General features: G+C 39.7%; 1 protein-coding gene across 6 annotated transcripts in view; it reads right to left on the reverse strand.

The window, feature by feature from the left end:
* Window positions 1-15,744, reverse strand: part of CRACD (capping protein inhibiting regulator of actin dynamics) — a 132,291-nt gene that overhangs the window by 79,760 nt on the left and 36,787 nt on the right. Inside the window, exon 1 of one of the 6 annotated variants that reach the window (XM_075752108.1) lies at window positions 5,658-5,677. The exons of the other annotated variants lie outside the window; for them this stretch is intronic. The gene's annotated coding sequence lies outside the window, so the exon portion shown is untranslated. Of the gene's footprint in view, window positions 1-5,657; window positions 5,678-15,744 lie in introns of those variants that run through there. 6 annotated transcript variants of the gene reach the window in all.

Raw genomic sequence — 15,744 nt, forward strand, 5'->3', positions numbered from 1 at the left:
ACAAAGTCTGACAAGGAAAATGCCTCTCGCAGCTGCTGCTGCGTGAAATAAGGAGTGATCGTAGGTCCGAAGTACCCAGATCCAGGTCCTGTGAGCTCAAGGTTGTAACGTTTGACAGAGACATCTGCAGTCCCTGGTACAAAAAATTCAGTTCCTCCAAATTGTCCTAATAATTACAGGTTTCTTAATGGCATCATGAGGACAGCAGTTCTTTAAAGGGAATTTAAATGAGACAGGATGGTGACTTTGCAAGAGCTTCCGATGGAGTTGTTCAATGCGCAGGCATCACCATTGAGGGAAAACAAACAAAGGCAAAGATTTCTGTGAAAAAAACGAAAAATAAAGGAGAGGTTTGTCTGGCTGGCTCCTCTGGCAGAGCAGAAGAGATGTCTCTGGTAAAGTTAGTCAAATGAGCCAATGCTTCGCTGGATGATTCTCTGGGGCCAGCAGCTCTGTGATTGACGTGCCTTTTTTTTTCCCCCTCTGTAGAGAGAAGTGACAGAGGGAGCACTTCGCTGGCAGTGTCTTCCTGCTAACGTGAGGAGGAAACTCAGCTGAGTGTCATGCCAGCTGCATGCAATGATTTTAGCTGACAACTGGTCTAAGCTGCCTTTGCTGTACATGTAAGAACTTGTTTTACAATTAGCTATATAAGCAACTCAAACACTGTATTTTTCCAGCTTGTTCCAGACAGTTTTTCAGCCTGTTCTAATATGACAGTTTGACCCTGAAACTGTGGTCAGTGGTTACTGCCAGCCCAGTATCTTCGTCCTGATAGGTGTTTTTGCTTGCTGTCACGTGGCGATTCATATCTACCTCCCTCATACTGATGTCTCATTGCTTAGGTGGTGGCAAATGGCACAGAAGGGTTTGTGCTTTTCCCGTCTCTTGTGCTTTGTTATCTGGAAATTAAGAAGTGGGATTGCACACAGACTTGGCAGTCTTTCCCCGCAAGAAATCCATATGCAAAAAGCTACATTGTCCGGACAGGATTAATATTACTTAGTGATAGTCAATAGTTCCATCCCTGAAGACTTTGTAACCTTCTAAATTTTCTCTCTCACATCTAAAAAGAGAGAAAGCAGAACATAGAGTGGTGAGGCACAATAGTTTCCCTAATTCTTTCCAGTTATCCTAAGGATATAAAATATGAGGTGAGCAAACCTCAAGAGACAGGAAGCAATGAGGGAAGGAAATAATTTGCTGTATAAAGATTTGACAGTCTTCTATCAAATGGAAGGATATATTGTTTCTTGCTTAGGACTTTCAGTGTTTGTTGCGTTTATAGAATAAAGCACTACATGTAGTGAAAGACAGAAATCACATAGGTGTTTATGAAAAAACAGTTGTGTAAAACTAGAATAAAATCAAAAGGCTCAAAAGAAGTAAGAAAAATCACTTAAAAGCACTTGAGAGCATTAATAATCTTAAGGTTCTTATTTGTGCATATTATGACTCACTAGTTTACCCTCCTCTTGAAATGAGCCACACCGAGTACCATGGAAGCATGGAATTTTTCTTTCAGTTCCATGCCACTTCCATGAACAAAATATATAACTTTTCCAGAAAGCACATTAATATCTGTCCATTTGAAAAGGTAGAACTGCACCTTATCAGCAGCAAAGTGCCTGAGCCTTTTACCAGCGGTGATAATTAATACCCAATGTAAAATATATAAGTGCATAAAAATATATATATACGCGCACTTAGGCACATACACACAATTGGTCTTCAGGTTTTTACAACATATTAAAGCAAGCTTCAGAATTCAAAGAATTTTTACTTGCCTTTCACAACTTAATTTAACCTGAAAAATAAACACAAAGTCCTCAGCGTTAGCCAGCAGAATTAAATAAAACAGTTAATAGGGAAAGAGACCGTTTACACAGCTTGAAACTAATTAATATCTATTTAAATATGAAATGACGACTTAAAAGAAATATCAGCTCTGTTAGAAATTCTGTCTTTTTTCCCCCTTCCGTCTAAGTAGGGGGCATATCTTGGAACATACTTGGAAAACGCCCATTTGACATTTGTGGTTTTGTTGAATTAAACAACAGAATAAACAAAAAATAATTTAAAAAGCTTCTTCTCCCTCTGCCCCAAACTGTAAGGCCTTCCTGCTAGATCTTTTTTTCATCTCAAGGAAATGCATGCTGAATTTTATATAGTTTTTCAAAAAGTCATCTTTTGATAATTGTAGCGGGCTACAACTCCAGTTCCTACGAAAGATGAATGTGCGCTGCTTTTTCTTCACTTAAATAGCTCTGTCTCCCAGAAAAGTGAATCGATAGATGAATATCTTTACTGTGCTTATTTTTCAAATTGGAAAAAGCATCTTTTGCAGAAGCTATTCCTACAAAAAGAAATATATATTAGATGTAAAAGCCTTTTTACAAAGCAACTATTTGTAAATTGAGTTATTCTTTATTTTAATAGGAATTTATTAATTGAATGTATATCATAGCATTTAATGTATTCTTATCAGATGCTTTTTCTAATAATTAATTTATCAGAAAAAAACCTCTGGATGAAGTTTGTTGTGAACACCACGTATTCTATCAAGTCAGTGACATTTTAAAGCAGTTTAGATACCCCCTTTCCAGGTATGGCTGCTTGTGCAACCCATCACCACCTCCAGTGTGACAGACAGAAAATATATGTAGAGTGAAAGAAATGTAGCTGTGAAAGTACAGAATAGCAACAGCAGTGCATGTTTGTCTTTGCTTTTTGTATTTTGGTACACTGAATAATTTGTCACTGATATTTTCGCTCACCTGGTAACCTCCATGTTTTCTCTCTCCACGTGAAAAGAAGTACAGATTAGGAAGTCTTCCCATGTTATTTTTGAATTTCGTAGGCTATGATTGCTCTAATTATATGGTTTGCATGTTTTTCTGCATAAGCATTAAGTCTTTTTGTAACTTTGAGAAGCATCCAACATGTTTTTGGAACTGCTGCTATCCCAGCAATAAGAAGTTGTGACAATCCTATTGATCAGTGTTATATTCCTCATACTTTTCTGCAACAACCTCAAAAGGGCATCTTTCCCAACAAGACAGTAGAAGTATGTCAACTGTCAGAAGCAGAGAGACTTAAATCCACTCACTTTCTCTCAGTGAGAAAGTGCCTAGAGCAGGAAAATGGGCAGAAATTTGAAAGAAAACTCATTCAGGTAGCATGCCCTGAAGGGAGATGAAAGGAGATGGGAACAAAGACTGTTGTGATGTTCCTGTGGATGCTTACGCCCTGCCTAGCAGTTCCAGCAAAGCAACAAACCAAGACGGCAGCTTCGCTGGAGCAGCAGGTTCTCCTGCTAGAGCTCAGAGACACCAGCAAACCCCAGCATCAGCTCAGTCACAGGCTCCGTTACACACCCAGGTCATATCTTGCAGGGTGTGATGTGTAACACAAAGCAGGATGTTTTTTGAAGAATCGGGCCCTCAGTTGTTGTATCAGGATGCTTTTTTGTGTAATTAAGCAGCAAGATAAATTTGTGCCAAACAACCAAAATATTTGTGTTTGTTTAAATGTTTATTGGATGTCTGTTTGTGTATTTGGATGAACCTGGGAAGAAGGGGTAGGGAAGAAGGTGGTTTACTTTTTGTCTTTCTCATGATCTATTTTTAATTGGCAATAAATTAATCTTCCTCAAGTCAAGACTGCATTGCCTGTAACAGTAGTTGGTAAGGGATCTCCCTGTCTTTATCTTGACCCATAAGCTTTTTTTTTTCCACCTTAATTTCTCTCCTTGTCCTGTTGAGGAGGGGGAGTGAGAGAGCGGCTGGGTGGGCAGCTGGCCAAGGTCAACCCACCACAGTTTGTTATTGAAGGGCAAAAGGTTCTTCACTGCCAAGGAAGTATTGGAAGTGTAGGTTTGGGTTTAGTTGTGTCCTTTTAAACCCAGAGACCCCAACTCTGTCTCACAAGACTTTCAGTGCACTAATCTAGTATTTGTATCTTCATTTTCCCCTTTTTCTGAGAGCAATGCAGGGATTATTCAGTGCTATCTTTTCTCTAGGTATGTATAGCAAAATGAAAGTGATATTTGGCACCAAAAAGGACCCAATTACAAAGCATTTTTCCAGATGTTTAGAAATAGTTCAACAGTTTGGTATTTGTGATACTGGTATGTTGTCATATCAAAAAAATAAAAATTGTTGCAATTACTTCATGCATTGTTTCACTTCGGTATTTCAGTATATTGCTCAACGGCAAAGAAATATTTTCTCAGTGTTGCTGGAATAACTGAATCCTCACTATGCTACTAGGAATGTAGAAATCCAGCTGATGTAAGTAGTTTGATTTGAGAGAACTCTGTAGGAAATAAAAAGTTAGAGGAGTTGTTCAAACAAATGAGCAGGGAGGCAAAACTAAAGAGACCCGAATGCCAGCTACAGAAGCTGCCTGTATATACCAACAACAGGAAACAGGGGGGGTCTGCTATGGGAAGAAATGCAGGTGAGCAAATAGAGTACCAGTGCTGATACCCCACTGCAAGCAGATGAATCATTTGGCTAAATTTGGGAATGTTCTTTTCAACATCTATTTTTAAATAAAACATCTAAGAAGCTTTCACAAGCTTTTTGTATTCTCTATTTCAGTTTGCAAGAAGTACCAAAATACTACCGGAAATTTTGGTCCCAGAATATTGCTGCCAGGATCTCAGAATAGAATTCCCAAAAATTTTACAGGAAAGCATGGAGTGAATGTTTCCAGCTTGTTCCATCTTTGGTTTAGGTTCAATGATCCTCAATAACCGGTCTAGCATGCGTGCCTAAGACAAATACAACTTCACACCTTTAGTAAGTCCATCTGCTCTTGATATTAAAAAAAAAAGATTCCATACACTGAAAAGAATGAATGTTGGAAAATACTCAAAGTGTTATCAAAATAGCTTGAGGGGGAGAAAAGTTCATGTGTTTGAAACAAAAAAAAACCCCTATTTGAGAACTCCTAAGTTTCAATAGCAACATAGATAGTTTAAATAAAAGATATGCTGACAAACGAAAAATATATGGTCTTCCCTATTGTGGCTGTTTTCCACTTAGAAGTAAAAGCCTAAGAATTTGACCACAGCTTACTGTACACTAAACCAGATACTACTGTTTGACATGGCAGGAAAAAAACCGTCAAATTCTTAGTTTACATAAGAAGCTCTATATATTCTTATTGACAAATGCTACTGCCTGTGTCATACTAAAATTAAAGATTATAGATTTGCATCCATCTAGCCTAATTTACTGCATTAATTTTCTTTGGAGTCAAATTACATCACATTAGATTGTGTTACATTGTGTAAAATTGCGATAACATTTCATGGTTTGATTTGAATGGAACCAGTGGACTTGCTCTGGGCTAGTCATGGGTAGGAAAGGCACACTTTGCTTGTTGGTCTAACCAAAATCATCACACTTCCCTCTACCCAACATGATGGTACTAATCTTCATTTTTTTACCATTCTTCCCTGGCATAATTTTTTCCCCATGTTATTAGGAACTTACTGTTCAGTCAATGATGCCGATATTTGTGATTAGTGGACTTAAAAATGACAGATCTAGAAGGCTGGAATTCCTTTTTTCACAAAACGGACATGACACAGGTAGTGGCAGCAGGATCTGCCCTGCACTTAAGACATGTAGGAGTTTTCCACTTACAGCAACTCATTCCACAGTTCTTCTGTAACCTTCCTTCCTTCTGGACACTCTTGTGAGGAGTGCTCACTCCATACTGTAAAGCAATAATATGCCAACACATGTCTTTCAAGATATGAACACAATCAACAAATTGCATCACACTGACTAAATGTATTATTGTATCAAAAATATTGGGATGCAGCTCTTCTGGGTAAGTGACAAGAAGGCCAAGAGCATCCTGGCTTGTATCAGAAATAGTGTGGCCAGCAGGACTAGGGAAGTGAACGTCCCCCTGTACTCGGCACTGGCGAGGTCGCACCTCGAGTGCTGTATTCAGTTTTGGGCCCCTCGCTACAAGAAAGATATTGAGGTGCTGGAGCACGTCCAAAGAAGGGCAATGAAGCTGGTGAAGAGTCTAGAACACAAGTCTTATGAGGAGCAGCTGAGGGAACTGGGGTTGTTTAGCCTGGAGAAGAGGAGGCTGAAGGGAGACCTTCTCGCTCTCTATAACTACCTGAAAGGAGGTTGTGGCCAGGTGGGTGTTGGTCTCTTCTCCCACGTAACAAGCGACAGGACAAGAGAAAATAGCCTCAAGTTGTGCCAGCGGAGGTTTAGATTGGATATTGAAACACACTGTCCAAGGAAGTGATTGAGTCACCATCTCGGGAGATATTACAAGATGCGTAGTTGTGGTGCTTAGCGACATGGTTTAGTGGTGGACTTGGCAGTGCTAGGTTAACGGTTGGACTTGATGATCCTGAAAGTCTTTTCCAACTTAAACGATTCTATGATTCTATGATCTTCTAGAAAATAAGCAATTGGAGAGAGTGCAAGACTCTTCTTAAATTTAACAGGTCTTAGAGTAACTTGTACAGAAGTTTAATACATTTCTATAGAGCTCTGTTTCATGCTATTAAATTAATACTTTTTTTCCTAAAAGAGGAGGATGCTTCACTGAATTACATTTTGATCAGAAAAGCAAGAGATTTCCCAATTATATTACAAAGGCAAAACTTTCTTGCCAGGTTTCCACTTGTATCTGCAAGAAAGATTCCCTGCTGATTTTATGAGTGAAGTTTCTTCCTACAGAGGTCAAGCATTTCATTTTAGTCAAAGCCAATCATCACTGAATGACCACACTGCTCTAAATTCATCTTTAGTGCTTGATTAAGGTGTTAATTTTCTCACAGACAGTGAGCCTGCCATGGTTTAAGTATACCTGTAAAAACAGGGATTTATTCATAGAATACAAAGGTGAAACTCGACAAATGTTAACTTGGAGCATGTTAAGACTTCTGATTTGAATAAAAATGGTGAAATGGCAGGAGTTCCAGGGACAGACGCGTCATCAGGTGACAAATCCCAACCTCTGCCCTGTGGCACTGAGAGCTGGGATTCAACGGCTAGACCTTCAGCCTTGGGTGCTAATTAAAATGGGACAAAATTTTCCCTTCTGATATGCACAGGGTGTATACACAAGGTACAAAGCTTTAAGATTTTTCACTAATAACTCAACCTGAATCAAAGGAGAAGAGGAAGAAATGCAAGTACGCAAGCACCGGTGTTAATGTACTCACAGCGTTCAGGCAGTGGCTGGGTTGAGCAAGTCCATTGCAGTAGTCTGATTTGAAGCTAATATGTGAAAGCATATGTTTATGCCTTAATAGCATGAGTGCTCAGTTTTTGCCTTTTGTTGGTTAAAAAAACCTTAAAAAATCCCTTATGTGCTTTCTGAAATTGATAGACAAGAGAAAGCATTCAAAATGTTCGCATATGCAAAGTACACAGCTGTACCTTCTAACTGAATAAGTTACTCCCTTAGGTGTCTTTAATTAATAAATTGCACCCTCCTGCTTGTGTGGAATATCTTCTCTTGGCATGAAGTTATTAATGGAGACAGAACTTTGAAGAAGTGCATTAGAGAGCTTCCTTGCCCCTGGAGACTTGTCCCAAGGGATTACACCAATCAAACGCATTACGGAAGCAGTCAAGTACTCTCCAAATGTAACCTGCATCTTTCCAAAGAATTTAGCTGCAGCCAGATTATTTTAGCTTGAGTTCCTTGTGCCAGAAAAGCTTCATCTCCTGTCAGAATTAGCTACCTAATTTTGGAAAGTTCACCACAAAAACAAAGGGAATGTGTGAAACTGCAAAGGAGGTGTTATCACCTCTATTCAACAATAACAGGCTGTGCTAGATTCTTTCTTGCCAAATTACTGTAGCTTCACAAAGAATTTTAATTCAGAAGCAGCTATTTGGATCCTATGGGCAAGTAGGATTTAGAATTGTAAATTCATGAAACTCTGAACAAGTCTCAAATGTCAGCAAGCTACAAGGAAACGACTTCTCTTTGCTAAGGCTAGTCTTGTTGGACATATTTTATTGTTTTATCTTGTTAAAATACAAAATACAGATGACTTTTAGAGTACAATGAGATAACTCTAAACAAGGCTAGTAATACAAGAGCAAATAGTTGCAACTCCTAAACCTAGGTTGTTACAGTATAGGTTAATTATTACCTATTTTGACAAATGGTAATTGTTCAATCTTCTTTTCTACAGTGGGTCCATTCTCTTCTCCCTCACCAGCTGCTCACTTTGACCCTGGCAGACTTGATGTCTCCTGTCCTGGCTTCAGCTGAGATAGAGCTAATTTTCTTTCTAGTAGCCAGTATAGTGCTGTGGTTTGGGTTTAGTATGAGAATAATGTTGATAACACACTGATGTTTTTAGCTGTTGCTGGGTAGTTGTAGTGTCTACACTAAGTCAAGGACTTTTCAGCTTCCTGCACCCTGCCAGGTGCAGCAGAAGCTGGGAGAGCACAGCCAGGACACTGACCCAGACTGGCCAAAGGGATATTCCCTGCCATAGAATGTCATGCTCTGGGTAGAACTGGGGACGTGAGCCAGGATCGCTGCTTGGAAACAGACTGGGCACTGGGTTGGGTTTTTTTTCCCTTTTGCATGTGGTGAGCAATTGCATTTGTGCATCATTTGTATTATTGTTATTATTCCCTTCCTTTGTTATTTCCTTTGTTATCCTATTAAACTGTCTTTATCTCAACGCACAAGTGGTTTTTTTTTCCATTCTCCTCCCCATCTCCTTGCGGGGAGAGGGCTGAGGAATGGCTGCATGGTGCTTAGTTACCCTCTGGAGTTAAACCACAACACCTCCCCTCCACTGGAGTATGACCAAACGGGTAGAGAACCTCCAGCACAGGGATGGCAACAAGCCACGGGATAGGGTAGAGCCCAGAGAGGAAACCAAGAACATTCAATTTTTTAAAACACTTTCCTGCCTTGCCTCTAAACCAGTTACCATAGTGTTTACAAGGCAAATTAAACAACTCTTATTTAATTGGAGACTTGAGTTGTTATTTCTTAGCAGATGAATGTGGGACAAAGAAATAAGCTGCTCCATGGACACAGTTTAGGGAACATGACAAGGATGTGCAGGTGAGGAGGTGGGTTTGATGTTTGAAAAGGACAGAAAGGAGCCTTATATCTGCCAGTCGAAACCTCTGGGGAGCAACAGCACTGTTCAGAGCTACATCACACCGTAAATACTCTAGTGACCTTACTAAGGTAGGGCTCTAACATCAAGAGTACTTATTTTTAAAGTGTTTGGTTTTTCCTCATTATTCAGTGTGGCACTTGTGTATCACACTACACAGAATCCACTCTGGAGAGAATTATTCATTTTCCCAGATTCATTCATTCTGTGTGTTTGCTTGCCTGCAGAGCTGTCCACACACACACACACACACACACACACAAGTTACTCTTGGACAGTTAATATGAAAATAACTTTTTAACTATGGCCTTGGTAATAAAATGCCATTAAAATAGTTTGTATATTGACTACAGTCTGAAAAAGAGAAGGGGAAAAAAGGTCTGGAAGGTGTAGGAAGCAAATTTGAAGGCCAGAACCTAAAGCAATATTGAGAGAAAGCTCTGCTGAGGTCTCTCTGTTCTGGTGTAGCCCATGCACAGCTCCACTCACACATCATGAGAGGTTTGAGGAAGCAACTGTGGATGTTCTCTCTGGTCAATATCACAAGCAATATCTAGTAAATCCTAACTGAATGTGCACAAACTGTGATCTCCAGATTTGGAAAGGGAATGTGCCTCTTGCTAGGTTTTTTGCAAGGGCAGTAGAAACAGCCATGATTACCACATCATGTATCTTACTGCATTTGAAGTCCTGACTCCAGAGCATGTAGGCTTTCTAGTTTTTCAGCTTAAAGTATGAAGTATTTTAAAAAAGGAGAAACCTCCTCCCTACTACCTAGATTTAACTCCCCAAAAGTAAGAAGTCAGTTTCTTCTGAAACATTTCAAAATAATCCTCAGGCTTTAACAGGTTGGGTGGAAAATGTCAACCAGGGCAAAGAAAGTTGTACGAAACCTTCTTGTCATGACAGTTTATGCAAAATTAACTGCATACCTGTCAGGGCAGAAACAGCCAGAATATCCCAGACTTCCAGAAGGAAAAGAAACCCTGTTTGAGACTTGCACCCATTGTTCAGGCATAGTTTGGTTATATTAACCAAGTTCTACACTGATCCCTCTTGGTTTTGAAATGAAGAAGAGCTAAAGTTAGGATAGGTTTTTATTTTGTATGCTTTTTTTGAAAAAACTCCAACTTAGATCTATATTTCATTTTACCAGACCCCTGGAGACTGGTGGGGAGGGGAGGTAAGGAGAAGGAAGAGGTAAAAGTTTCTGTATCTGGCCATATTAGATGAACTCTTCTCTGCTTTCTGAGCCCAATCTTTTCTGAAGTATTTACTGTTGCTAAAATACTTACCACTCAACTATTTTTCTAAGTTAAGTTTGACTTTTTTTCAGTTCTGAGTAAGAGTAATTAAATTTTTCATACCAAACATCTCCCAAGAGTTTCCACTGCCTTCAGCTCCAGAGGTTACAAGCTCATCTTGGCAGGCAGGAGATATTACCAATGTTCCTTATTGAGACCGGTAGCAAGCTACTTCTGTCACCTCATCTTGATTTAATTGTAGCTATCATGATAGCGGTGCCTGGAAACAGCTCTACAGGCAAAAATCCCCAAATGTACTCACAATGGTAAGGATTTAGCACAAATACATTCATCTTCATTACTGGAAACATAATAGGAACTGCAGCACTTAAAGACAATACATAAGGGTATTTAAACAAGAATAGCTCCTGAGTGCGATAAATACTTCATGCTCACATGAGCTGCATGCCTACAAATCAGATGCGGCCCACTGAACCATCTGCTTTCACAACAGCTTCCAGTCTGACTTTCTCACTGCGGCACAGTGTGGGTTGCGCCGCTCCCGGAAAGGATTTGGATTGAGCTAGATCAGATAAAGAGAGCCTTTAACGGCTGGTACATCTAAAGCCGTTTCTAAACTGTGTGTCAAACACTTGTCAAATTACTGTGTCCTGTAATTGAAATTACAGAAGTGGAAAAGATACCAAGTAAACAGGATAATATTTGTAGGTTCCTCTAAAGCTTACTTCTGATGAGAAAGTCAGTTCTTCCTGCAACTGAAATAAATTGTCCTCCTATCTTTGTTCCTGACGTGATCTTGCACAGCTCAGACAAGAACGAGGCTTTTATTCCATCACCTCTGAGATAACACTGCAGGAAATGTGACACAGAAACATCTTTGTGCTGAGCTGACTCGTGTGCTGTGTCAGATGTAGGGAGCATCCAGCTGCCTTCAGCATCCGTGGAGCCTAGCAGAGGGCTAACGAAACTTCGTGACACTACAAGGCACTTGCATGCTTTTCCTGAGAAAGTGATGTTGGCAACTGCTGTAAAAGGCTGATTAAAAGGTGATGAGATCACCTGGAAAGTTGTCTGTGAGAACATAGACTAACCTTACCCACCTCTGAGCGGCTCTGCTGGATGAGAGGTTCATCGCTCCGGTCTAACACTGCTGGTACGAGATGCTGAATGGTAACAGCACGATATCGAGGACCTGAGAGGACCAGGGTATGTATCGTGACAGAAGCAGGAAGGTGGGACAGCAGTCACGGCAGCACAAAAACAAAGCACTGGGATAAAAATCTTCCAGTTCCCAGTATTCAAAGTATTACGGGAACTTAGGTACTGTCCCAGAACTTCCTTGAAGTCAGAAAACTTGGGGAAATTTATCTCAGGTGAGATTATCTAAACATCTAGAATATCTAAATAATATCTAAAAATATCACAAATATCTCTTCAGACCTAATTAAAACTTAGATATAATTACAAGCTAGATATTTGCCTCCAATAGATGCTGAGCTACCTTGTAGTGAAGTTGCTGGACTTCTGACAGGTATAGACTTCAGCCTGCTATTTCTCCTCTCTTAATACTCTAGACACCCTCTTGGAGTCTGTAGGATCTGTTCTGAAGACAGAATTAGAACCACAAACCTTTGACCCTTTAACATTAAATATTAAAAGGATACTAGAATGTCACCTTAGATGCCTTCAGTGCTATAAATACATTAACTATTTTGTGCAAGAAAGCCTAGATGCCACTTCTAGAGGCATCTATATTTCCTTCTGCCATATTCACTTCTGCCATATTAAATCAAATCCCCTATATGAGTCAGCAAGTAGCAATTCTACCAGAGCATCATACAAATAAAACCAGAACAGGTAAAATTAATGGCTCCATTACAGTGCATAAAAGAAAAAAATAATATTTTTCATCTAGGTGCTGCATTTTGACTTACATCTATGCTACAAAGTTTGCCAGTTGTAAGAAAAAAGAATAACATCTAATTCTCTAGGCTGTAAAATCATACAGCTAGAGCCTTGCCTCACTGTAGTATTGCCATTAAAATTGGAGGGGAAGGGGGGAAAAAACCCCCCCATAGTTCCCCATAGTTCCACCCAGTATTTTCCAACCACCTACATATAGTTTGATGCTAAGAAAATCAATGCAAAACATCTGTTACTCTCAAAGAGGACTTTCAACTATCCTGGTAGCTAGGAACCAGAAAACAGGCAATTTGAAGATCAGGAAAATAAGATTTCAAAATGGGAAGGTATTTTCAGAATGCTGAAACAGGTTCTTAACCACTTGCCCAAAAGACATCAAAAGAAACTTTACACTCAGATCTCCACATCTTAGAATGATGATCAGGAATTTTGCTTTTTGGCAAACCACTAACTTGGTTGACTCATTAAATTTGAAAACTAGCACACCACCTTCTGCCAACAGTAAGACCAATAATACATTTTAGGTGTCATAAATTTGTTTATATATTATACTGCTTCTATACCAACACCTAGCAAATGTCTGCACTCACATACATATCTTCATCTTGAGTCACTTATTAATATCTCCTTTTATAAGATAGAACAGTGTTCCCAAACACTGGTCCCTGAGCAATAGCCTTCTGACCGTGTCTGTGGCCAAAGAACGTTGTCGACAGCAAGTAAAGGAATGTAAAGCATGTTTAGCAATACTGAGCTGCTTTGCTCACAAGCCAATGAATTGCAGAACTTTTTTATGTCTGTGTCAGCACTTCAGACTTTTCAATGAAACAGTTGTTGTTTGACAATATTACCAATTTTCCCCTGCACAATTTGAAAAGCGAAATGTCCCAAACTGTCCTGATTACGTGCCTCATCACAGCCTGCTGGACACAAGGACATAGTATTTAGCATTCATTGACAGTACCTTAAAATACTCTATAGCAGCTCTGTCATTTTCTAAAAATTCTTAAGAAAATATTTCAATAGTATTTCTTAGTATAACAGCATGTAACTCTGATGTGACAGATCTGTGTTTTTCTACATAAAGCAATTTAGTATGCTGCTGAGAAAAAACAAGTCAGCCTTTTCTGGGCTACCCAAGCCTTTTGAGGTCTGAGGGCTTGCTATACCAGAGTTGGGCAAATAGCAATAGGGAAACCCGACATTAAAATTCAGAAAAAAACCTAAGTAACTTTTCAAGCAGAGAGATGGTTATACAGGAGGTATATTTGTTTTTCATGCATCCAATTTCATTCTCCTTTGCCCTCTTGAGCAAATAGATTTTGCATATTCCCTGTGGTGTATGTAAATCTCTGAGCAAACAAAGCTGAACCCGTGCCTGGTACAAAGAACCACCCTTTAAAAGAATAATGCATTTTCATTTAATCTTGGGATTCTAAATAGGGTGAGGTGAGAAGATCTTAAGTATTTCTACTGCCCAAATGAATGAACTCCAGGAGATTTTCAGCTATTCAGCTACATCTATTACAGGCAGAGTCTGAAGACCCCAAGCTGGGGGAGGCTTGAGAGTCTGGGATTTGCTCATTAGAAGAGTTGAACTCTGTGATCTAGAAATTGGGGATGAACCAAAACCTTGGATCAAACTTCACCTCTCTCTGTAGTGGACCCCCCTAGTTGAGACAGTTTCATTTGTTAATCTGTGTTGAAACAGCCATTGACAGGGCACCTTCACAAGTGGTAGACACTATATTTTAAAAGAGGAAGAATAAAAAAACCAAACGCCAGAGGAACAGATTCCTAGCTGAGTGGGTGGCAGCATACAAGCTGCACAAGCCTCTGCTTTGGAAGAGAACAGAGCGATCTTGTGGTAGCTAAAGATGTTCTGCTTATGTATGTTGTCGTGAGTAGCAAGAACACACAGGATTTGATCTGCGAATTTTGGTGCCGCTTACCTGTATGTGAGCCTTAACTGCTGTGTGCTCCCAGCTCTAAGCGCTACTTAGTGTATCATCCAGGTTAGCAGCAATCCAGAGTCAGTTACAAAACTCCAATCCGGCCACACCACTAATCTTTAAATTGCAGGGAAGGATTACTAACCACGATGTATCTAAGCTTTTAAAAGGTGATGTGGCAAGAAAGCAAGCAAACCTAATCCTCACATTAGCAGTCTAATTATTTTTAGGAGAACACATCCTCATGCTGCTTCTGTGTCTCCTGCACAGACGCACCATCTCACATCCTAAAAAGAAGTGGAGCGACATTAGCATGACCATATGCTTTGAGGAAGGCTTGTCAGCTGAGGCACAGAACTGCTGCTTTGGGTTCTGGAGCGGGAGAACTCAGTGCCAGCCAAAACCTTTCTGTATGTGTCTGTTGTGCACCACACAGTGGGACAACAGCACAGAAACCCCAGATTCTATAGCGTGGTAAAACTAAAGCAAAAAAGGGAAGGGCAGGGAGATTCTCTAGAAATACACCGGAGAGGTAAATGCCATAAGATAAAAGTTAATTTAAGATAATGGACAGCTTGAATGAGAACCAAATGTATCCACGGGTCATGGGGGAAAAAACAAAACAAAACAAAACAAAAAAACCAACACACAAAACTTTTCCCCCCACCCCCCAACATACAAAACTATAAGAATCTGGAAAAAACCCCACAATATCTGGTAGAAAAAAAACTTGTGACCAGTTTTAAAGATGAAGTGTGTTAAGTTCATGCAAGCAATGCATGGCATAATTACCCATCACAGGAATGGTCTCCAACTCAAAGGCTAAGGAAGGCAAAATGCCAGATATATCGAAACCCAAATTATTCCTACACAGTACCATCCAAGTTGTGTACTGAAAACATAAGAAAATTGAAAAAAAACCCCTAACAAACCAACTAGAAAATATGAGTATAGATATTCTTTAGCAAAAATTGGAATTTGAGCATCCACCTAAAGGAATAATCAGTAATCCTAACTATATTGAATAAACACATGCCATTTTCTTGGCAAACATGGCAAAATGGTGTCTCATGATGCCAATACTATAGTAAGGAAAAAGGCTGAAACTTCTCTGTATGCGGCAGCCAAACACCTTCCTGAGGAGCAAGAGAAACCCTTCTGCAGTTGACCATTCTGCCTTTATACTTTTACCATTAATTGCCTAACACTAAAACAATTCATGTTCTGCATGTACATACTCACTGTGTTGTAGAATGTTTAAGGCTTAATCTTGCTCTGATGCTTATTTTGAGCCTCAAAGTAACTTATTCAGACAGTTTTTCTGTTCTGTTACCAACTAGGCTAAGCAACAGGATTCTCAGCTCCTCCTGCAGAACCTGCTCAGGCAAAACAAAGCTTTTCCCATCTCCTGGGGCTCTGTATCAAGCATGTATATAATTCCCTATAACGTTCTGTT

The sequence above is a fragment of the Balearica regulorum genome, chromosome 4, assembly GCF_011004875.1.
Source record: "Balearica regulorum gibbericeps isolate bBalReg1 chromosome 4, bBalReg1.pri, whole genome shotgun sequence".
In the NCBI taxonomy this organism is placed as follows: domain Eukaryota; kingdom Metazoa; phylum Chordata; class Aves; order Gruiformes; family Gruidae; genus Balearica; species Balearica regulorum.